At 40.6% G+C, this 25,374-nt stretch overlaps 1 protein-coding gene across 2 annotated transcripts in view; it reads right to left on the minus strand.

Annotated features, from left to right (window-relative positions):
- The window catches only part of cntn5 (contactin 5), a 108,060-nt gene extending 100,833 nt beyond the window's left edge, over window positions 1-7,227 (minus strand). For both annotated transcript variants that reach the window (XM_061047060.1, XM_061047059.1), the window contains exon 1: window positions 6,859-7,227. The gene's annotated coding sequence lies outside the window, so the exon portion shown is untranslated. The remainder of the gene's footprint in view (window positions 1-6,858) is intronic.
- Window positions 7,228-25,374: the final 18,147 nt, after the last annotated feature.

The raw sequence follows: 25,374 nt of genomic DNA on the forward strand, positions 1-25,374 counted from the left end.
ATCTCTCGGGAGAAAGGAGGCATGAGAGTGGAACGCAGCAACTCATCACGAGCCTGCAGGATGCATGACTTAGTAGTGTAAGAAAGGTGACCCTAAAACTCTCCTCCTCCTCTTTTAATGTGTTTTCAAAAATGCCCGTTGGCTTGTAAGAGACATCACTGTGTGCATTTTCTCCAGGAGTTAGTGGACACTAAGAAGGCTTTGACTAAAAGACATCTGAGAGCGACTGAACGGTATTGTGACCTCAGGCGTTACTTTTATGGATTAAAAAAACTCCTCTTGCTTCTGAAAGACCGTGCATTTCAACTCTAAATGGCATGCATGATCAAAAATAAAAAAAGCTTTGAAAAACATTTTAACCGCCTTTTCAAGAGCCAAACAAATTCATACATGTCCACACTTACAACCCACCTCAGAAAGGAAAATATAACACCACAAAAGCAGGTGCTGTTTTGCTGGTGAGAAGGACAGTTAGAGCCTGACTGATGCATCAGTTGGAAAATCTATCGCAGGGATATTGGCCTATCGCAAATACATCAGTATCTGCATGAAATGAAACTTCTGCTCACAAAATTCAATGCAGGAAACAATGCTTGTGGTGATTTAGACTTGGCACCATCAGAAAGATTGTCCGGCAGAGTTGGCTGAGACTCAAATGTTTGAAACACTCTCTGCACTGTCTGCAGAACATCACAGCTGAGCAGAGTGTGGTCAGTTTTAGAAATATTTATGAATGAAAAAGAAAATCATAAATAGGGATGTCATGAAATCTCAGGATACAATTAAAGATCGATACATATGAGGGACAATTCAAATGCATGAGAATTGTGAAGGATGCGTCTTGTATCAAAGTATGGCTTTTCCCTTCATGACATCACAAAGGGCAGTAACCCCTCCCCCAGGTGGGTGACACCCCCACAGCTAGGTGTTTGTTCTGCCCTCTGAGTCTGCCTTCTCACCGTAAACAATTGGACATAGTACAAGACAGCCCAAGCCACCCAAGCCCTTCCAGAGAGGGGGCGTGGTCAGACACAGCTCATTTGCATTTAAAGCTACAGAAACAGCCTGTTCTGAGCAGGGCTGAACTAGAGGGGTTTATAGGCGTGATCAAATACAGGACACTTCACAGACATGTTTAGGGTAGCTCTGAGACTTAGTTAAACTGGTTCGTAATGTAAACCCAATATCATGATACGTATCCGATCATGAGTTGAGGGCATCAATCCCAGACTCAAATGTTGTTATCTGTTTGAGAAAGCAGCCTTTTCATTGCCAGTGCCAAGTCCTAATGGTGCAAAATCCATTGTAAAAAATTCACTGTATTTGTGGCTCGTTTTGGGATTGGGCTCCAGTAAAAACCCCAATAAAACAATATAAATGATGCAACAACACAGAATTTAAGATAGAGTAAATAATTGAAAACATAATGTGCAAGGATGCCGCGTGAAGTTTGTTCTACGACTTCCTTTTACAAGAAACTGAGGAGCTCTTTTGCATTAATGAGCCAGCCAAAAGGACTGTCAACCAGCGGGGCCTGAAGGCATCTTCATTGGGGTTAAAGATCAAAATGTAAAAAGGTACTTCTACATAATCAGGCATAATAATAAATGTTAGTAGAAAACTCATTGATCTCTGGAGGTGCCTTTGATTTCTGTCGACGCTGTTGATGCTTGCCCAGAGTTACTCTCTAAGTCTTCTGAGGCCTGACTTATTAAGATACCACAGAAATCGAGGAAGACTTGTAAAGAAAGGTTTGAGCGCCAATGAATTTTAAGCGGGGTAAAAAAAAAAAAAGCACCTCAGACTTATTCTTTAGGGGATCAATGTGCTGTCTAAGATAATGAGGAGCAGAAGTAAATGTGGAGTAGAAAAGAGACTGCAAATCAGATGCTGTTACATTGAAAAAAAAACAAAGAGATTTTGGAATAAAATGCCTCTCAGTAGATTAAGGGACGAGAACATGGAGTTTATATTAAATGTAATGTCAGATTACTGCAAAAAAAACCTACATGTCATCACCTTTTACTCCCTTTCACTGTTCTCTACACATGCTGTTGTTTACTAATGCACAAATAATGAAGTCATGCCAAAAGGCAAATCACATTTTTTGACTTTGATGAACCAGAGGGTCAAAAGTAGCTCAGTAATTTCAGCTAATCTTTTGTTTTGTACTATCAGCATGATGCAGATATCGCCTTAGACCCCGTCTCTCGGCTGCATTAGACTCCCCTGGAACAACATAGCACGTTTTTGTATTTTTTTTTTTACACCTTCTTCTCACTAATCTTTCTCGAGCATGAGATTGTTAGACGCGTGGAAGATAAAAAAAAAAAAAAAAAATCAAAGAGTGTTGTGCTTCATCATGGCCCTGGAAGATAAGGCCCTTTACTGTCACATAAAATCAGGAGCTGCCTACTGAAAAACACTCCATCCCCGGGCCATTCCCCACCATCACCATCATCACTCCTCTCTCTGTACCATCTCTACAAATACTTGATGTTCACATCACTGACAAACTATTTTCAAAGACGCATCAAACCTACTGGCACCTATTTCAGCACACGAGTGATATAACTAAAGAAGAACTCCTGGGGGACTCAAGTAGAGACGGCTACCCTGCAGATTTTAACATCACCTGCGAGCTAAAATTTGCACCTTGTTCCCCCAAAAAACTGCCAAATTAACAATTTCTTTTCTGCTCTTTTTGTTTTAACTTTACTGAAAAGGTTTCATACATGCAGTAAATAACCTTTCACATTTTTCACAACAGATCAGAGCTGTGGCACAAAGAGAACCTGCTGGTATCTGCAGGTGATTTGCAGAAATTGAACACAATGAGGACAGCACAAAGACAAAGAGATTAAGAGGCGGCTTAATTAAACAACTTGAGGCTGTGGGACGTATTAGCTTAACCAAAACAAGTTATTTCAGCCGTTTAGATCAGCAGTTAACTACCAATGGGCCTTAAAGCTGCAGAAACCAAGAGAGAAAGGCGCTGTAGTGTCGCTCATGTTAATTAAATTACTGCCTCACATGTGTTCACATTTGTCATGGTGCATAGATTTATTGTACAATCTGCTGGCTGCTTCACAGGAGACTTTTCAGAGCGCAGAAACCCGAGATATGAGGCACAAACTGTTTTCTATACAGGGGATGCTTCACTGTAATCAAATTAACAACTTGCGTTAATTTTATAGATCACATATGCTTCAGCATGACAACATCTGTGTGACTTAAATCTGTCTGTTTGACTCATTGGCCGTCATATCCAAGTCATTCATAACCGTGACAAGTGGAGGAGGGTGCTGAGAGTCGGTCTTTCTTACGCAGATGCTTCCAAGCAATTATATAAATTAAGTTGTCAGATCAGTCCTGAGGGACGTTCGTCTTCCAGGCTCTGATGGACCAGCGGGCTTTTTCCCCACGAACAAAGGGCGAGATAGGAAAGGCAGCGAAGGACGGGTTTGCCACTGTCAAGATCACCCACATTTCCTAAAAAATACTTTCTTTAATCTAACAAATGCATGTCATCCCCGATCGGAGCAGGGAAACATGCCCAGGCTCTACAATCGTAGTCATTGTTGTGTTTTGAGAACAAAATTACACCCTTGCGTTCTCCGGACAGTGAAAAAAAAAACATGTTGTTTACAGATTTCAGGATGCCCGGTTGTTCCCGCACACAGCTTCTCCTTTTGTCACTCGATAAGAGAAAAAAACAAAACACACACACACACACAATGCTCCATATACAATACATCCTGCACAGTGTGATACCTCATCCCTGACTTTGAATATCTTTGCTCACATCCTATAAAAAAAATTAAAAAAAAACAGTCAGCAGGGACATGCGAGCACCAAGTGTGATCTTCCAAGACATTTTTGTCCTTTTGTCACGTTATTAGTCTCAGATTTGTCGGTGAAAATAGGACTCCCTTGGGTGCCATTGTCTAGCTGAGACAGTTTCTATCCCTGGCCTCTCTGTTGTCACTGCTGGTATGCAATTTTTTTTTCAAACGTCCCTAGGGCTAGCTTTCGCCAGAGTTGTCATTTTCAATTAGCTATACCCTAAATGCTTGTCTGTTCCCTATGTCAATAACTGTTTCCTTTAAGAGGATGGGACAGCTGTGACTTCAAGACTGATTCCGTTTTCCATCAAGGTTAGCCAATCTACTCATCTGAATTTCATGGTACACCTGCCCCCAAGTGGATATACAAACATTCTGAAGCATGTATAGCAAGCAAATAAGTGGTTTACATCGGATAAGGATATGGGTAACCTCTAATTCGTGCCTAATGAAATAGGCACAGCTGTCGGTTCCCTCCATCTATTCCCCTGATGTGCAGGTGAAGCTCCTTTTTTGATTAGGCCTGTGTCTGCTGACTCTGACTCTGCATCCCTCAGTGAGATGAACCATTTTCAAATGATCTCAGGAAATTAAACTAGGCGCTGGAGTGGGCTGATATGACAATCGTTTAAGCACATTAGGTCTCATGAAATATATATCTGGATTAACATTATGGCAAATGATGGCCCATTTGAAATCACAAGCATGCCTTCAAGTTAGGCTTCCATCATTAACTCCAAATGGACGCTGTGTAACTCAAACAGGAAGCCCTGGCAGCGTAGGATGATGTCGTATAGGGTTCATGGTTTAAGCTCTGATTCACAGGCTTTCAGGTTAGATTCAAATCATTTTGTATTTTTAATCTAAAGCACCCTTAACAAGGCACCTGTTAATAAATACAGTATTACAATACATTACAGTATACAGTTAAACACTGTACCAGCCTTAAGTTAAAAATGATTTATCAGCCTGAGAGGAAACATATCGGTTTGCAAAAAAAGCAGCTTTTATTTGAGAAACAAAACGCCCCATGATTATGCTGAATCAGCGAATGTTTCTTTACATCGCAGCAGAATTGAATATTGATTTTGTACCATGTGCGAACGACATGTGTCAAACGCACTGTACTGCACTGTAGCATAACTACTGTATAGAGGATATGTGACATAACAGTTTAAAATAGATGTACTCAACTCACAATCCTTCAAAGAACGTGAACAAAATTGTGCTTGAAGCAAAAAAAGACTGAGTAGGCTTCTTTTCCTCTGTGCATATCCCACTCTCACTTACACTCATATAGTGTGTGTTACTCAACCTGGGGGTCAGATCCATCCTTGAGTGCCCCCCGAGAGATTTCTGAGCATCTGACCATAAAAGGCAGAACACATATTTATTCTAAACAGGAAATTATTAACACATTTTTTCAACTTATTGTTGACTTTTTCCCCATTATTCCTGTGAAATTTCTGCCCCAAAGCCACATTATGTTATTTTACATTTGTCATGTTCTGATGCTGTTTGTGTTTACATTAATAACTCAGGTCAATTTGTTTTCATTGTAGCAGTATAATATAACACATAGGTCTGTTCACTAGTCTTGCTGGTGCACTGCAAAAACAGACAACGTCCCTGACACAAAGGAGTCACACTTTTTGAAACATTCTTCAAAACATAAAAATACAAAAAAAACACATGAAGTGTACAGATTAAACACAGGCACTACCAAACTGGAAGAACGTTCTTGGCAAATGTTGGAATAAGTGAATCATGCAAAACTTACATCCTGTTGTTTTTTAAAAAGGGAAACCAGAAAATCTCTAAAGATTTGTGGTTAAAATCATCAGAAGTTTTAAATATTTCAGGGGCCTAAGTGACTCTAAATTAGAGACTGGCTTTAAAATAATCAGACGACGATTCTTAGTATCTCTTAATGGACCTGCATTAGAAATTCAAAAAAGCCAAAGCAGCAGGGAGATTTACTGACAGCAGACACACTTCACAGAGGTTGTATTTCCCCTTTTGCAGACTCTGTTCCATCTGCCATACCTTGCTAATTGCTGTCACTGAAAAGAAGTTCACATTCACTTCAACACAATACTGGAAATAATATTTCTCTGTGCTTAAAAATACCCCTCTCTCTTTGTCCATGTACAGCCGAATCAACAAGATCAAACAAGAGGCTGTGCAGCCCTGAGCCCACAATGCACAGCCCCACTGTCACAAGCAGAGTCAGATGGTAGCATTAGACTAAACATTGAACCGCAGCGAAGCCGCAGAATTAGAGTTTGGGAAATTAGCATATCTCTGATTAGATCATTCCTGTGGGTCTACTTGTGTGGTAAGTGGTGTGTTGGAAGCCCCCCTGCTCTGCTAACCTAAAGATGCACTCCCCCCCCCCCAAAAAAAAAAAAGAAGGGAAAAAAAAAAAAGGACCTGCCTCTTCCCCTGCAGGAGAGCTCTCTTCTTTCACTAAATGTTTCCACGGCTCTCTTTGAGCTCCCTTCAAAAGCAGCAACACCTCAAACCCACTTCACTCTAAATTCATTTCAAAACGTCTCTTCCTTTTCAATGCTGCTGAAGGTTCACTTTAGGGCACCTTTAATTTCAGCTTGCTTTTTTTTTTCTTCCACTTCCTCAAGGTGTAATAAATGTTAGAAATATCTGTGTTGTTTTTTTTTGTTTTTTTTTTGCATCTTGGCACTCATCAGCTCCATCAGCCTCATCATGCTTCATTTCCACTCATTTCACTCTCCAGGGAAACGCAGAAGTTAGTGAAACAATCACCCAGACTGAAGGGCAGAGTTAGTGACTGAGTCTGATGACAAGATAAAGGTCTGAATCCGGAACAGTTCAGCTCCTTTAACATGTTTTTTTCATCATGAATATTGCTGACCAGTATTGTCAGCAGAACTCTTCAAATGCATGCGTACTGTATACACATATAGGCTACATCCGTGACATCACAACCCGAGCAAAAACAATTGCACACGATTAAATGAAATAGTTAACTTACGGATAAAGTAGCTCTTTGCTTCACTTTTTCTTTTCTCTGTCAGATGATATCCGTTGGGTTGCTGGCCGTAGTGTCTCTTCCTCTCGACCCAAACAGCGGAATAGCAGCGGTGTAAAGAATATCAAGTCCGGGGTCCTCGCCTCTGCCGCTTTCAGCGTAAACAGTACATCCTCGTGTGAAAAAAATAAAATAAAACAACAACAATAAACTGATGTTATTTCTTTATTCTCTCCGCCCTTCGAGATCCAAAGCCTTGTCTCCCACTTCAGGGAGCTGTGCGTGCCGCCGCTGTGCGTCGTGGTGGACGGAGGTTTGGTCCTCTCTCCGCTGCAGCCGGCTGAGGCTCTCTGCAGCGCAGCATCCAGCTCACTGGAGCTGAGGAAGAAGAAGGTGGCTCTCAGATAGTTACAAGGAGTGGCGTCGCGTCAGTTTCTGCCGCTGAGAGGGATGATCCCGGCTGAAATCTGCTCCGTTGTTTTTTTTTTTTTTTCTGTCTTTCTGCTAGTTGTCTCCCATGAAAATTAAAATGCTGTTCAACGAAGGGCCACATATTTGTGCTGTTTGCAGAGAGGCATTCATGTGTTTCCCCTATTTCCCCTATTAAGGTGTGGATCTAGACTGAATTAGGCTACTTTTACAACAAACAAACATACATACATACATACAAAAAAAGGGTTTTTAAATGTGCATGTATTAATCATTTATGCATGATGATAAGCTACATAAGCAGTCTTCTGAAGATGTCGTTTTTGATATTAGGCCTATTCATTTAATGAAATTATTTAGTTAGGGTGAGGCGGCTAAGTCACATTAGTTGGTAATAACCTGTAGGCCTATAGCCCACATTAGCAAGTAAACAATTACCTAGCATTATTAGCTTAGCCCATATTTAAACACTGCACCTTGTTCCTATGTTTAAAGTGTGAATCTAATTGGGTTCAATAATCATACAAAAGCCGTAAAACAGAAAGAAATAACAATGTTTGCAAATTCTCTGCTTGGCTATGTGAGTCGGACAGAACTACAAAATAGATTAGCCCGCTTCATGGAGTCCATAAATCTACATATTATCTACAATAAGTGTTGAGTGATATTGTTAGTGTCCTCCAGTGGTCGCAGGGCCGAACTACACCTGTGATACATTTGTTAAATGTAATAGTAGCCAATAAGATTTTGTCTTATTTAACTTAGTCAAGTTCATTGCTAAGATTCGAGCATTAACGTTGAGTGAAGTTCTATGTGAACAAAACTACAATTAATTTCTGTCTTCTTTGAAACCAGCGCAGCGCAGTGCAGTCATACTGTGACCACAAGAGCATTACTAGCATACCCCACAGTGTACAGCAGCTGGTAAGATGCTTTTACAAGCTGCTAATGCTAGCTACGGGGTCTTGTTCACGAGTGAGGGTAGGATGGAGCGTGAGATCGACAGACGGATTGGCGCGGCGTCAGCAGTAATGCAGGCGCTGTGCCGGACCATTGTAGCGAAGAGGGAGCTGAGCCTGAAGGCAAAGCTCTCGATTTACCGGTCGATCTACGTTCCAACCCTCACCTATATGGTCATGAGCTATGGGTAGTGACCGAAAGAATGAGATCGCGGATACAAGCAGCCGAAATGAGCTTCCTCCGGAGGGTGGCTGGGCTCAGCCTTAGAGATAGGGTGAGGCGCTCGGAGTAGAGCCGCCGCTGCTCCTCCGCATCGAAAGGAGCCAGTTGAGGTGGTTTGGGCATCTGTTAAGGATGCCTCCTGGACGCCTCCCTTTAGAGGTTTTCCAGGCACGACCAACTGGGAGGAGACCCCGGGGCAGACCCAGAATGCGCTGGAGGGATTATATATCCCGTCTAGCTTGGGAACGCCTCGGAATCCCCCAGGAGGAGCTGGAAAACGTTGCTGGGGAGAGGGAAGTCTGGGTGGACTTACTGCGCCTGCTACCACCGCGACCCGACCTCGGATAAGCGGAACAAAATGGATGGATGGATAATGCTAGCTAGGTTACCATTACATGCTTTTCTATTAACTATGTATGCAGGCTATATTATTAACACTGATTTGTATTTACATTAGCACTATGATTACCTACACATTTACAGTAATCAGTATTGAAATCTCCATTAGTCTCAAAGACAAACTTGGGCTATTGAATACATAGCCTACATAAATCTTTCATTTAAACTTGAACTCTTCAAACGAATCCTTCAAGTCTTATGAATTAATAGAATTTCATTCATTAATTGAATAATGAAAACTTGGCGTCATGTCAGATAACCCAGTAGCTACATTAAGACAAAATGCTCATAAGCATGAACCCACTTCCAAGCGAATGGCCTATTAGAGTTTGATGGTGTCATATGATACAATCTTAAAGGGAAGCTCTAAAGCTTTTTTTGTTCTCATCATCACTTTTGCTAAAGTTTCAGTTTTTAACACTCTTTGTTTAGCTGTCCAACACATGCTCTAACCTTGTAGACGAAGTGCCTCGGAGCTTATCTTTATTGGAGATACATTAGCCCAATGAATCAATTAGTGCTGAACTTTGTGTTACAATGTGACACTTTTTCAATCGTCTCTGTTTCCTGTCAAATTTGCCTTTACGATGTATCTGCTCATCAGACACTGACTGTTATTAGTGTGAGCGGGACAAGGAGGGGTTTAGTGCTTGGCCCACAGATTTAGTGTCTATTGATAACAATTGGCCTCCGATCCATGCTGGCCTTCCTAATCAATAGAGCACTTTACTACCTCATTGAACTTTGGGATGTCAGATTGGGAGGGTCATTTGATGCAAAGGTCTTTCTTTTGAAGCTCCAGACAATTTGGTCTGGTTTTTGCTTTTGTTTTTCCATGAAGCCTTGGTATTAAATTGTAGTTTTATTTTAAAGGTAGATATTTGAAACCCATCATCATTTGGAAACTAGAAAAAGAAGAAACGAGTAGAATTAAAGAGATATAAAGATTTTTACAGAGAGCCCAGCCAGTTTATAGTCATTGTGAACATATTCATAGATACCATGAGTAACTTAAAATGAAATCAGTTCATTTTTTCCATTTGTCTAGGTGGGATATTTACTGTGACGTTTATCTATCACCTTGTTAGAGAAGACATTTAGAAATGATATTCATAACATGTCCCTCCATATTATTATGTGTGTTTTTAAGATTTGTTCTTCCACACTCAGAAGAACCAACAGCAGTGTATGTGTGTCGTGTGGCTGCACCCTGACCTGCTAACCGAGCATTAATGGTACTAGACTGGAGAGTATGGATTAGTTCCTTGTGTTTCACGTATCCGTTGCATAGCTCATATTGCCACCCTCCGCTGTGAGTGTTTGACTGACAATATGGAGCTAACAGCCTATCTCTATCCCCCATCATTAATTAAACAGTGCCCATGACTGAGTGCTCTTCCTATTGCACAATTGATCCAGTCCAATGCTTGTAGCTCTTATCAGCTCCGAGATGGCATCTTTTTAAAAGCAGTATTTTAAGGGGCCGTTTTACAGCTTTGCTGTACGGCATAGATATGGTTTGGTGAGTGTTGCCTATAGAATATACTGTGAAATATATTTCAGCTGGGTGTATTTCTCATGTCTGTTACGTTAAGCTTGGTAGTTTAGGGCTCTGCTTCCCAGTCTTGAGTAATGTTTTAGATTTAAAGGATACGGCGTATTCCATTCGTCTTGCACTTTAAAACCACATGGCTGTAAACTGTGAAGTGTTATTGTTCCAACACAGTGAATATATGCTGTACTATTATCTCTAATGCAGTGGCATTAATTCAGCAGAGACATCTCCTTCTAATACCATCAAAAAGTACAGAAAAAAAGGTTATGAGACAATAATTACAAGCAATGAAAGTCCAAAGAATCAACCTAAATCATGAACACAGCTTGTTCTGTGTCAAACTCGGACGTTTTTAATCTACAGTAATATTTTGAGGGTGGTATAAGTTAATGTGAGTTTTAACCATGTGTAAATAAACAACAACCTTGCAGTCTTTGTACATCCACGGAGCAGATTTAGTGGATGAATTTCCTGCAGCTGATTCATTCGTGGTGATTCATCTACCTGTGGTGCAAATAAGATAAGGACGGTAATTAAACTAGAGATAAACCAGAAACATGCGCCCTATAGCGACATGTTAAAAGCACCATCAATCACATGACTTTGTTAACAAAGACACAAGAACAGGAGGGCTGACCTGTGCACAAGTCTACTGCAGTATCTGGTTTGATCCTGCTATAAGTTCCAGAGAAACACAACCAAGCTGGTGTTATTTAGAAGATACTGACCACAGAGCATCCCATTGTGGAAACCCAGGTGATGCAGTTTTTAAACAAACAATTCTGCAATAACAATTCTGCAATAACCTCACCACCTTAAACCTGTTTGTCTGATAACAGATACACTAAGGTAGCACAGATTGGAGGGAATGACACTTTAGACAGACTCCAAAATAAGCTCTCCTGATGATTCCATAAAAAAAATCCCTTTTTATTGTTCATTTATATGGATTTTATTTCTTCTTTTCAACATGTGCAGCTCATCCTCATGTCCAAGGGATCAAATACGGATTCTTTGATGCAAAAGGTACCACTCCGTTTCTGCATTACACACATCGGGCTCTCAAGTATGAGTAATGTAAACCCTATATATTTGACATTAAACATGTGTTTGAAAGGCAAAACAGATGCGTCTGTATGAGATCAAAAAGAGACGGTGTGCGTCCGAAGGAGGAAATAAAGGGTTGTGACAAAGCATCGATATTTGTCAACATGGAATGTGTCGACGCGCTTATAACAGCTGCAAACACATGATTTTTAGATGAAGAATAATTACTGATAAGGGTGATGGTGAATTGGAAAGTATATAGTTAAGTGCAGGCTGCGATTGACAGCACAAACAGTTCTTTAATGTGTATAAAATGCCAGCATGTTATTGGCAGTGAGAACAGAGTAGTCACATATAAAAGGGGTTGGAGGGAGAAGGGGGGGGGCACTTTGCATCAAGAAGCGATACAGAATTAGTGCCTGAGAACAAATGGCAAGTGTTGAAGTGAGTTGTGTGACAGGATGCAGTAATTGAGTTGTTGAGCCAAACTTTACCCAGGGCAACAGTGGGGGAAGAGGCCCTTAATGGGCTTGACATAAATATGCAGTTAGATTTTTTGATTTGTTTCATCAAAAGTCATCACTGTCATAGTTAAGGGAAAACTGTCCAAATGAATGAACATGATGATTCATTCTTTAAAAAAAAAAATGGTAAAACCTCTAAGCCCCTTGAAAAAGTACTGCTTTAAAGTAGTAACAGTACGAGAATTTAAACTCTGATAAGATACAAGTAAAAACCAAAAAATAGCTGATATCTGTTTCTATACCACAGCAACAAAAGCAGACGTCCTTGGCACCCACATATGTTTTATATCTTGTTTTTAATCATCAAAAACTGGAGTCATACCCCTGCACAGTCTAAATAGTACAAATATATTGGCAATGTTTCGATACCTAAATAGCCATTGTTCTTTTTTATGCTTCGATTATGAAAATAAGAAAACTAAACTGTAATTTACAAGTTAATTTAATAGTGAAAGCACTTTAATGGGTCATCTGTGTAAGGGAGGTGTGGTTATAGCAGTATTGCAGGGTTGACTTAAGCTGTGATGGAGGGACCAAATGTGATAATGACGCCCCTGATTGGCATGTCAAATCTGCGAGCCACTTGCGAGAGGAAGGAAAAAAATCCGACCAAATTCCCATGTCACAAAACACAACATCTCAATATCATATGAATGCAATAGAAAAAGAACAAACGTGTGAGTCGGGCTGAGTGATGGCCTGTTTTGTGTATTTATGAGTAGGTGCTGAAAAAGTGTTTAAATTCTATTCATTTTAATTAAGATGCACTATACATCTAAGCTAACTGCGCTGACAGCAGCCAGTCCCACGAGTTACTGTAGCTGTGGCTGAAGCACCTGTCCAATCAGTCGCATCGCCTGGCAGAACCTGTTCTATACATAATCTTCCTTCACTCAAGTCTGTCTCTCTCTTGTCAGAGCGGGAATGAACACTTTCACACTTCTAACGACGCAAGTTTCTGACATCTGCTCTTTGCAAGGTGCTGTGTGATGTTGCAGCTGACTGAACCCTAATTTTCCAAGAAAAGGCTAAGGAGGCGGCAATCCGCAGCTTTTGGGCCAACACAGCACTATCCACGAAGAAAACGTCTTAATTTATCTTCATTACACACTCAGAGTGCTGTGTTGTGCTACACTGCTTTCAGCCTCACTATACTGCTCAAGCTGCTGCTGCACCAACCTCTGCTGCAAACATGGAGGACAGCTTTTACTTCTGATGCAATCCAAGGATATTTTTGTTGAATTAATTTGGCAGGGATACTTTAAAGTTTGAACGTAATGCCAGAGTTATGGGGGGCTCATTAATTTCATATGTTTGTACTGTATTTGTGCCTGTGTTTGCATGTTTGCATATGTGCATGTGTGTTTTATTTGCTGAGAGTAAGTCCTGCATCTGTCTGGTTTCACCGTCTCCTGCCATTAAAACGCCACAAAGGAATAAAAGTATACTAGTACAGATGGTGAGTTACATTAACATGCTTAGCAAATTTAAGCAATTTATATTTATTGCTCAGCAGATGCTTACTAGATAGAGGAGGTAAGTTATAATTTGGGTGGTAGACTGACTTTTTTCATTATTTTGTAGCACCAACATCTGCTGTGTGTGAGTGTTTTATGCATGCAATGGCTGCATAGAGTCACACTAAGTGATGAAAGATGTAAAGGCTATTTAATGCATGTAAAAAGAATCCAGACAGAACAGAAGGCCCAGATCAGTTTGGTTTAATTTGATATATCAAACCTGTCGGGGAGCTGAAGACATATTTACATTACTTTGAACTTCATTCAGTACAACCACTCACAGTACTATCAAAAGCAGGTTTTTCTCTAATTCTATAGAAAAAAGGTGATTTGTTTACCCATGGTCCCCTCATTGGTTTTCATGAGCGTTCAACTAATTCTTAGTCTTCATAAATAAATGGATCTCTTTTACCTGGCTGGGATGTTCAAACCATTCAACACCATAAGATCTGCTGATAAACCTGAGAGAAACACTGGAGACGAGTATGACCTCACCGTGACATCACATCAGGGAAATAGCAAGGACCTTTGACAAGACATTGAATGAACACAGGAAATAGACAATATAAGATGTCTGTGAACGCAGACACAGTCTCTGCACAAATACCGTAGAGGTTTTAAGGTCGTTGACCTGGAGTCAGTAAATGACCAGAAGAAGACCAAGGACGATGTTCACATCTGAGAACAGACAGTCAGGGGGCCTGACCCCCTTAAAGGATATCACTTTGGTCACACGACAAGATCCAACGCCCATTGTTTGAATGTCCAAACAAGCTTGCATGCAGACTTTGATTTAGATTATTTGGTTTCATATTACGGAATAATTATGATGATGTAAGGGTGAAAAGAACTATGTTGATGACAGGATGAAAAACAGTTTCATTTAAACCGTGGGCTGGATACATGCAGCCTGGATCCCTTTTAATTAGAAGAAACAGCAGGACAGAGACAGTCAGCTTTCTTTAGCAGCTTTATGAGTTCACACTTCATCAGCAACACAACAACAGTCTCTCTTGTGCTCATTTCATGATGATCTCATGTTTAAAGTACAAAAACTAAACATAGACCGGTCAATCAAGTGTCTTCATCTACTCATTCGGTTTATTTAGCTTATTACTTGAATCGTTTTAATCTTAAAGTATCTGAAATTCAACTTTCAGGTAGATAAGAATATGTTTTTATGAACAGTATTCTATTTTTAAATCAAATACACCACATCGTACAAATCAACTTGATAGTATTGAGTGGCTTGGGCTTACTTGCAGCATGCCCTATTGCTTACGGTAGAAAGGTGGTCTTAGAGGGCAGAACAAACACCTACCTGTGGGTGTGTCACCCGTCTGGGGGGAGGGGTTACTGCCCTTTGTGATGTCATGAAGGGAAACTCTCCAAACAGCCTGTTTGAGTACACTTTTTTCTGAAAATTAGAGCCGGTAAAAGATGGAGAGGATGGACTTTTCTCACAATTGGGGGACACACTGGGGACACATAAGTGTAAGAAAACCATGGCAACATATATTTTTAATAATATGTGACCTTTACAGAGCTGGTCGAGACAAAGAAAAAAGAGGTGAAAGTTGGACTTTTACAGAAATATGAGAACATAAGAATGCTAGCATGTTCTGGTCTTGTATAGTGGGAAATCAGACAATAGTGCTAGTGTATGGCCAACATTTGTATCAATGTTTTAATTCATAACATTGTGCATGGTAATATCATGCATAATTTCAGACTGCACAGTTTATTTTTCATCAAATCGAAAGTGTAGTTTAAAGCCATAAAATAAATATCTTTCTCCTACATTCATTAATATTCTCTTTGCTGAATTGTTAGTGTTGAAAACGTGTCTACACCCTTTTCATGCTACGTGCCTCTAGTCTCATAGACGTGTTGTCGAAGTCATCCAGCTGCCTCAGCCAGCAGCCGATCCACCTGCAGAGTGTGTGAGATAGTCTGTTGTCTCCCTGCAGAAATACAGAAAGCATTTGTCAGTGCTTGTGCCAGCAGAACGCTTGTATCTCAAATCGCCCCCATCAGAATCATCTAGTGCAGATAGTCACTCCGGTGCTGTCTATGCTGCTGAAATAACACACTCTGACTCCATTCAGCTGTGATTGGAAATAACAATCATAATTACCACAGCGTAATCATATCCCTCAGCAATGACTGTCACCAGAGAAATACCATTACTCTAATGTCATAACAAATCAGCTGGTTTCAAGAACAGGAGCCAGAAAAGAAGAGGGTGTGGAGGCTGGACGCTATAATTGGAAAGGTTCAGTATCTTGTATCATGTAATTTCATGCAATTCTAAAAAAAAACAAAAAAAAAACGCTGTGTCAGAGTCCTGCTGGTTGGATGTAAAAATGGGTTTGTAATGCCAAAGTAGGTTGCAACAGATTTTGTTTTGTGTCTCCTTCTCGGAGGGATCTCACCTTGTTCATTCATGCTTCAGCCCCTCTGCCATTCTCTGGTTTCTCAATCAATTTGGAGAAAAATAACACATATAGAGGAGTGAAGGTGAGTGTTAGTGGATGCTGCCGTTCACCCTCTGTCTCCACTCTTTGTAGGACGATTCCTCATCTCTCATGTGGCGGCCCATTTGTCCTGGAGTAATTCATTACCTGTTCACTCAGTGGTGACAACACCTCAATTCCATCTGGCTCCTCTGTCTCCCGGGGCCTCGCTAGCCCTGGAATAATAAGGACTGCCACCAGGAAACATATTTGCTCACCTATTACCTCCATAACTATGTAATGATTGATTCCTTGTTGGATTATCCATGTGTCACAGCACAGCCAAGAGCCTCTTTAATGAGAGGAGCAGCCCTCACTCCACCTGTGACTCCATTTCTGAATCACAGATGATAAACCAAGCATATAGCAAAGAATACGTGAGTCAGAGGCATGTGATAGGCTCAGTGTGTTTCACAGAGACCACTATATCAGTCAAGTTGTCTCAGTTTCCAGAGCTGACTGCAAAGTAAAATTGCTTCTGTGCCGGGAGTCTGCACGATAAAATAATGTCCCTACAGACACAAAAATATTTTCTACTTGGTCACCAAAGACAAAACTGACCAATTTCTCCCCCCAGGGCGAGGGAAAACACACAAACAAGTACAACAACTGCTGCTTTGAATTCACTTCTCTTGAGCAAATGTATTCTGTCAGTTTAGCCGGAGCTGCATGCAATTTTCAGAGCAAATGACACGGATTCCTTCAAAAGAAGAAAACACAGAAGCCCTAATGTTCCTATTATGTAAGATCAATAGCAGCACAGCAGCACAGCCAAGGACACATTGATATTTAACAGGGCTGCAGCACTGTCATAACCCAATTGATGGGACCACCTCTGGAGTTGTGTAGCAACCACCCACTGCAGGCTTCACCCACCCAGTGCATCACTTCAGAGGCCAGCAGCTGCGCTTGACAGCTGGACACATGTTGTCATCCTCTCCCTGCAGGAAGCTCTGCAAAGGCTTTCTGTGTCCTGGAGCTAAGAATTGAATCTGCGCTTCATCACAGTCATATCTCTGTTCCAGAGCTACAGCGAACATAGATTGCAAGGCGTGACGCTTCCTATGGTGCCAATCACTTTCCATTTAGCTAACATTTCAGGCGTGTAAATGAAACTTTCACCCAGTAAGATGTAGAAGAGGAATACCTTCCTGATAATCAATACCACAATTATTATTTCAGATACGAAGCATCAGGGAATCTTTTAGACAAACGCAGAGACACATTCAGATCTCATTGTTCAACAGAATCTATCGATCCATCTTCTGCTATCATGGTTTGTTTGTGGTCTAAAAGGCATCATTAGTAGTGAATCTGCCTTCCCTCCAGCCCCTGGGTTTCACACATGAGATGCACACACACACAGCACATTTCCCAGTCTTTTGCTCTCAGGATCATGCGTCTGGGATCTGTTCCAGCTTGGCTAAAATTGATTAATAGTGGCTTTAATTCCACAGAATGCTGACTGCTGTCGGCAAACTGTGTGTCTTGAAACATGCTCCTTCCAGTCTCATCATGAAGATGTGTGTTTTGGAGAAGTTAATGAATAAGTCATTAGGAGGTGACTATGATTGATGTGTTAGAAACAAACAAGCTAAGGGTTTGCAGGCCAGACAAACTGCAGGTGATCCAACTGCAGCATCCAGCAGACGGATCATTCCGGCTTCTGCCATATGTGCATTGTCTTCCTGATGATGGACTATTCTTATGTGGTTTGCTCTTTAAACACACTCTGATTTAGTTCACCTCATGGGAGCTTTCATTGGACGAGACGGTGAGGCTGAGTGTCCCTTCGCAGACAAGGAGTTGTTTTGTTTTCTACAATCATTATTAAGCCGAAGTTTCTATTAATGCTCTGACCCACAGGTCGGCGTTCAGATCTGCTCATCCTCTCTAAATATGTGTTTCCTCACTGCGTGTTTTTATAATGAAATATTTTTTATTATACCAACAGAAAAAAATGCTAGTGGTTTTACTCAATATAAACTATGAGAAACTAGGCTTCTCAGAGATCACATCTTTACTTGTGCTTCACCTAGTCTTCCAGCCTCAGTCGGGGATTATTCTCTATGGGTAATTTAAATTCAGTCTCCCTTATTAAATAAATGCGTAAACCAATGTCCTGTCTTCCACACACACACACACACACACACACACACACACACAGATCCACTGTCTTCAAATGTTGGAATGACATGAGAAATTGAAAAATAGAGATTTTTTCACGAGGAACAGCAGAGAAATATTAAACCATGTATGAGAGGAGAGTGGTTTATTACTTTATTGATCGTTGCCGTGGCTACGTGGGGGGAGTTGGCAGTCCTCTATGTATCCCAGGACCGTAGACTGCATAAACATAAATTTGTAGTCTTGGTGACGATGTCGGACCTTGGTTTCTGAAGAGGTTTTATAAGGTCAGTGGTGGTCATCTTGCTGGAAGTACTTTCACTACTTAACTTTTGATTAATCTAGTAACATAGAAGTGGAGCTGAGGCGGGTCGTTAGCCTCCTGGCAAACAGCTCCAACTCGCCCACCTATCAGTCAACACAGCCATGCCCCTCGCGATGCAAAATATGAATAACTCTTAATATAATCAAACCCAGGCAGCAGGTATCATATTCTCCGCTGCAGGTGACATCTCTCACAGATGGACTGGGGATGTTCTTATTAGTTTGTTGTTAACACATAATGGAAATTGCCATAAATGGACAAATAGAATTAGCATTGCGATTGTGGTACTTTTACCTTGAGAAATAAGATATTTTGCTCCAAGATTTTTAGCAAAAACAGATTGTTTCTTAAGTTAAGAGATGCTATCTATTTGGTCTGTAACGCCACAGATGTGTTTGGTCAAGTCCGAGCGATGTGGGCTGAATTAATTTCACCCAAAATGATCGACAAATGGGCCGAAGGGGGTTTTGCCATGATACCGGGCAATCATGGAGAATGAAGACTATTCTACAGGGCCCGTGCTGATTGTTTAAAATGTTGGTGGAACCTATGCAGCAATCTGTTGTAAGTTATTACAAAAGAAAAGGAGGGCTTTACCCTGCTAGCCCATTTATACCAGCTGTCCCTGAGCTTTAACAAAAGATGTCACCCTACAGTGAGTACTAATCAAGTAAAGCGCTATGGATACCAAATCCTTTTTTGTATCAGGCTGTTTCTTTATGTTGTAAAACTGGGCATTTCAGTCTGGGACACTATTGGGATTTCTTGGCTCAATTGTGCATTCAAGGAACTGCAATCCTTTTTAGTACTATTGCATTGACTTAATTTTGGAACACTCTACTAAACCGGACAAATAAGTCCCAGATCACTTCCTTTTGTGGGCTGATTGGATCTGATTACGACCCAAGGACAATACCGGATGCATTATACCTGTATTTAAGGCTTTACTTGTGATCCTATCACCCAGGACAGATGTTGATTCCAAATGTAAACAAAATGTAAAGGAAGTTTCACACCTTTAAACAGGACTTACACAAGCAAATAAAACGCAGCTTGTCCTGCTGTTCAAGGGCAAAAAAGGAGAGTTTCTCTCTGTTTCTTTTTTAAGGAAAGGATGGTAAAGCCTCAGCAACAGCACTAAAAGGAGGGAGGCTTTAACCTTCCTCTGAAACATTTAACAAAACTCTTTCAGCTCTTCAGGTCATGGTGGTAAGAGGCACATGCATACTATATCACCTCGATCTCCTAAATTTAGATCTGACTTCGGATCAGGTCCAATTTAGCCCGTGGCTCTCTCAAGCGAACACTTTCAAACCTGGTGAAACAGCACAAGATACAAGCTGAACTGAGACATGAAACAACACCTGTGTCGGCATCTGTCTGTATGAAAACATGTTTTATGTTCAGTGTCATTCCTCCTGATATTCTGTGTAATTGTCTATTAGAAAAGACACAATAGGAGTTTAGAGTACCCACTCGACTGCAGGGAAACTGCAAAGCTTCTAGAAACATGTCTTGTAGTAATGCAAACTCAACATTGTTCCCTCCCCAGGCGATAATACAGCAGTGAGGTAATAAGCTTCTCTAAAGACAAGAATTCATGCAGAGACAAGCTGTTGAAATAGCTCTAAGTTGCATTACCAGCCGACCCCTTTAGCAAAACAATTTCCAATGAATAAGTGCTGTGTAAAACATAAACTCATATAATTCCAGCCTCGCTTTTAAGTGCCTTATAAAAAAAGGAAGCAGCAGTCTTGTGAAGGAGAGCACTGCAGTCATTACGGATGATTATGTTGGGTGAGCTAAGGTAAACATTAGGACCTTAAAAGCTGCTGGTTGAAATCCCCAAACATATTCCTTGAACACAAACCACTGGTGTGTCCTTTAAAATGCTTCCCCGGAGCTCTGAATGCTAATGTCAGCACACACCGTGGTTGTACTGGGCAGCTCCTACATTGGAAATGTGTGTTTGTGTCTGTGGAGCTGCTTGAGTGTGAAATAAGTGCTGCAGAAGAAGTGGCAGCAAGTTCAGCCTTTTCTGGATGAGTAAAGGTTTATTCAGAACTTAATTTAGAGACTATAGAGCAATTCGTTTTCAGTGTTCACAGAGGAAAGTTAACACACAGATAGTACATGTTCATCTCACTCCGATATTCATGTTCTCCTTCTTTCTGCAGAACAACTACGCAGCACAAACTGGACTCTTCTAGATCTCCTATAAACATATTTTAAGATGTAAAAAAATCTGCATTGTTGAGAATACTTCACATCACTTCTTTTTGCCTCATTTGAACTCAGGAATCTGTTAATATGCAAATATGGTTCATTAAAAGGTTTAATTGCTGGCACAAGATGTCCCTACTTCACTAAAAAGTCAATTTATGCTCGTACCTCCACTCCTAAACTCAAATTAATGGTGAGCTCATTTACCTGATGAATGTGAAACTTCCTAATTATGTTTTTGTTTCTTTTTAAAACTGCACATAAATCATTCTGCAAAGTGACAAAAATATAACACACAGAACACATGTTTGATATCTACATCATATGTAAAGATAACTTTGTTAGGAATCCAAGACGTATCACCACATCGGAGAATGAAATGTGGAAGTTCATCGTCAAATAATATGTTTCTGGCGTTGTGTCTACAGGTACCAGGATGCACTGCGAGCCCGCAGGCGCAGCTTTCTGGTCATTTATTTGTCTGTAAACTTAGATGGGAGAGTTTAGTTCATTAGTTTATTTGACAGAAGCCAAGATCAACACAACTGTTGGGCCATAGTTGGCTTAGTAGCCAATTTACTCCTGTGGACCCTGGACAGCAAGATCTAAAAACATACATTACAATACAAACCATCACATAAAATTACATATTACAAAACTACATTTCATTCTACTCAAGATGGCTCTATACATTGGTATGAATCAGTTAAAACAGAATTGGCTTGCTTGTTTTATGTGTAACCCTAACCCTGCCATGTTTTATGTATAATACATGCGAGAGTCAGACGTCACTTAACCGGAAGGCTGGGGGTTCAAGTCCCTGCAGCAACATGTCCCATGTGTCCTTGGGCAAGACACTTAACCCCTGATTGCTCTCGCTGCTTATAGTCTACGGCGTATGAATGTGTATGAATGGGGTTAGTTACTTCTGATATACACTTTACATTGCAGCCTCTGCCATCAGTGTGTGAATGTATTAAGTGTTCTGTTTTGTTTTAATTAATGTTTTGTAAAAGAGGGGCAGATATTATAAGATTAATCTTCTTTCTGCTCCTTTTCATTCAAAATTTGAGATTTTATGTTTGTTTGTTTTTCTTAACTTTATTGTTTTTTTTGAATGAAATACAATTGACAAATAAATAAATAAATAAAATGTGTAGGTGTGACCTGCGGTGTAAAAACACTCTGAGTAGTCAGAAGACTATAAAAGTGCTTTAAAAGCTCAAGTCCATTTACCATTTATGTTTGTTTGTTTTTAAAGCCAATAGAGTCTCTGATATGGGTGGGATGGAATTGAGTTCCACTTTTCTGTGGCTCTGACTGAAAATGTTGGTTTTCCAAAAGCAGTTTCCTTAAACTAGAGCTGAACTGTCACCTCCTGTTGATGCTGCAGGTCTCCCTCGCATTGCTCCTGCAGAGTGACACACATTGTTTTAGTGGTGGTGGTGCCTGATCATGAATTAATTTATACACCAGACAAATATCTGCATAAGAATGAAAACTGTCACAGGTGAATTATATTATACTTTTAAATGATGTTACAAAAGTGGTAGCACTTTATTTTTTCATCAAGAATTTTCAGCGATTGTTTGTATTGTGGTTTAAGTACGGTCACTCCTGCCTGGGACAGCTTGTGACAAGACAAGTGTTACAAATCATTGAGTGCATAAAAAAGCTTAGCAGTGGTTAAAGGTAATTGATGCCTGAATAAATACCGCTGAATAGCCCAGTCTGACAAAACACAAAGAACTTTTGTCTATAACATCTCTGAACAACATGATGCCATTTTCATGTAGAAATCCATGTTTACATGTTCTGTAGTTCCTGTAGACCACTGGTTCTCTACTGGTCTAGCCTCATGACCCACCACTCAGATTTCTGATCATTTTCAACCAATCAGATTTGTTTATTGTAAAATAGTGCATGTTGGACCTCAGATAGTAGGCTATGTGTGTCAGAACAAAGAAACAGAACAAAACATGTTTGAAGCGTGCTTCTCAGACTTTTTGACACAATCTTTGCAACCCATTGAAAATGGCCAGTGACCCACTTTCAGGTCCCGACCCACCAGTTAAGAACCACTGCACTAGATCACCAACAAAGATCATAGGATTTTGCGACTGATAAAGCTGATCCCCAGGCACACAGAGAACATCAAGTGCAACTGATTTCCACATGCTCATAGGTAGAGATAAGCAACCAGCTAAAAGTACAAGTTTGAATCTTGGAGTTAAAATAAACATAAAAAAGTTTGTCAGTATAATGGCAACATAAAACCCCTCCTACACTGGGCATCCTGGAGGCCTGAGGGGGTCTGAGACTCATAAAGTACAGCACTATAATAAAATAATAAAAACTCGAAGCAAAAGCCCACAGCATTTATCAATAGATAATACTGCTCTTCTTCCTCCGAAGTGCCTCCGCTTCTAAAAGACAGATAATGTGAAGATTTTCTAACCAAACTCACAGCGGACGGTTTAATTCCTCTGCATGTCTGAGGGGCAGAGTGTGAGCTCTGCAGCACCGAGGAGACCACGGTGACTTTCAGCGTGACTCTGCAGAGACACGAGAGCAAGACCCTCAGCTGTGAGCTTTAAGCGGGCACAATCATCAACACTTCACTGTTAAATAAATTAAAAAAGATTATCAACTGCAGGAGAAGCTGTCATGGCTGGAAGGTGTTTGTGTGTTTGTAAGAGTGTCAGATCAGCTTTTCTCAGGCGCAGCCATCCGGGCTAAACAGTTCATTTAACTACATCTAGTTCACAAACAGATTACATAAAGGTGTCGGTGAGGGGAAGTGTGTCGTCTCCGGCACAGCTGACAGTGTCACAAATAAGGGAATCACACTTTAAGGGTAGAGGCTGAATAATAAATCATGTCACAGCATCACCTTCATTTAGAAGTCAACAGAAAACAACAAAACGTTGTACAGACTTTATTCTAACAATTTATTCATACAAAATGTTGTGTTCACATTTTTTTTTTCCCAAGAAGTCTTTTTGTGTGGCTGTGAAATGCAGCATGAACAGGTCAGAACCAGATTCAGAATACAGCTTCATTGGATGTGTGGATTCAAAAACAAGCCTTCAAATACCAAAAATGCAATGGTGAGTGTGAAATGATAAAAAATGATGTAATTATGTAACCGATTGGCTGATTTACAGAGGTAGTTAGACTGACAGTATTTGCATTTAAACAGTGTGCATGGGTACATGACATAAAACGTGTCCACATAATCTTATTAACAGGTACAGGTGATGTTTATGTCACAGGGGTTATTGTCAAAACATTGCAGGTAGAGGTCAGTTGCAGTGAAAACAGAAATATTGACATAGTTCAATTTGTTGTAGCCCAAAGACCCAAACAGCTGTTTTGCTTTCAGGTCAGCGATTTCCTCAGATTACCGAGTGTCTCCCAATCTTGCTTCGTAGCTCACATGTTGTTGTTGGGTTCTTTCTCCTCGCAACAAATCTACCTTTACTCTTCTCCACCTGCCATGGAAACCTTCTCTATGGGGCTCAAAGGGAATTATTCACAGTCTCCTCAGGGCTCTGACAAGGTCGTGGGCTCTGTGTCTCCCTCTGTCTTGGCTTCTGTTCTGAACCATAATTGATTAGGTTAAGCAGCGAGAGAGGGAAGGTCACGCCTGCAGCGGCTGATGTGAAGCACTCAACAGCACGCGTGGCCACAGACACATGCTCTCCATCACCCAGAGACAACCACGCCGTGGACAGGATGAACCACACCTCTGAGATGGATCTGCTCACAACGACAATCCTCCAGAGGTGAGCTGCTACTCAGATTTTTTTCATTCTCAAAACAATCAGATCATCTATAAGACACGAATAGGGATCTGGTATTTTATCTCTGTAAGTAAGATGTCCCTTTTAAAAATGCAAACATTTTTATTCAGGCATCAGTGGCCTGTCAAAGAAGAGCGTCCAGTCACACGTTAATGCACAAAGAAGAGCTGAAAGTAAATCCTCACAAGAACTTTGTTCCTGGAATGAGATGGGATAAAAAAACAAAAAAAAACGGATGCCGTGTGCAATTTGTGCAGCTCGGGTGCCTCTAAATCAGCTTGGCTTCATTAGTCAGACCAGAATTGTTCTTGAAGGACATAAAACTCAGCGAGTCAGGAGGCAGGCATGATGTGGGTAAGTAAAATCTGGGGGAGAGATCTGAGGTTGTTTTTTTTTTTTTGTTTTTTTTATCTGCACTGGAATCAGTCAGCCAACACAGCAAATCCAAAAAGCAGCAGCTGCTGGCTGAGGTTGATACTATTCAGATGGAAATATTTAAAAAAAAAGTGACAATGCAGAGAAATGAGTAAATTCCATCTTTAAACAGCAGGAAAAAAAATCATCCACTTAAAAATACATATTCGTCATGTTTATTTTTATTCTCTGATGATGGTCTGAGGAGAGTTAAGAGATAGCATGGACAATCATTGGAGATGTTTGAACATGAGATGTGACCAAAAACAAGATAAACATACAGTAAGAATTAGTGATAAAAAAAAAACCAAACAGGTTGGAAGGTTCCTCGTTCCTAACCTCCTCCACCTGCACCAATGTAGGTTGTGGTTCTGGACTAGATATTTCCTTTGCATTGCTCAGTGGTGAAGTAGTTGTATCCACTGAGAGGTTCCACATCCATGACCTTAACC

The sequence above is a fragment of the Labrus mixtus genome, chromosome 9, assembly GCF_963584025.1.
Source record: "Labrus mixtus chromosome 9, fLabMix1.1, whole genome shotgun sequence".
Taxonomy (NCBI): domain Eukaryota; kingdom Metazoa; phylum Chordata; class Actinopteri; order Labriformes; family Labridae; genus Labrus; species Labrus mixtus.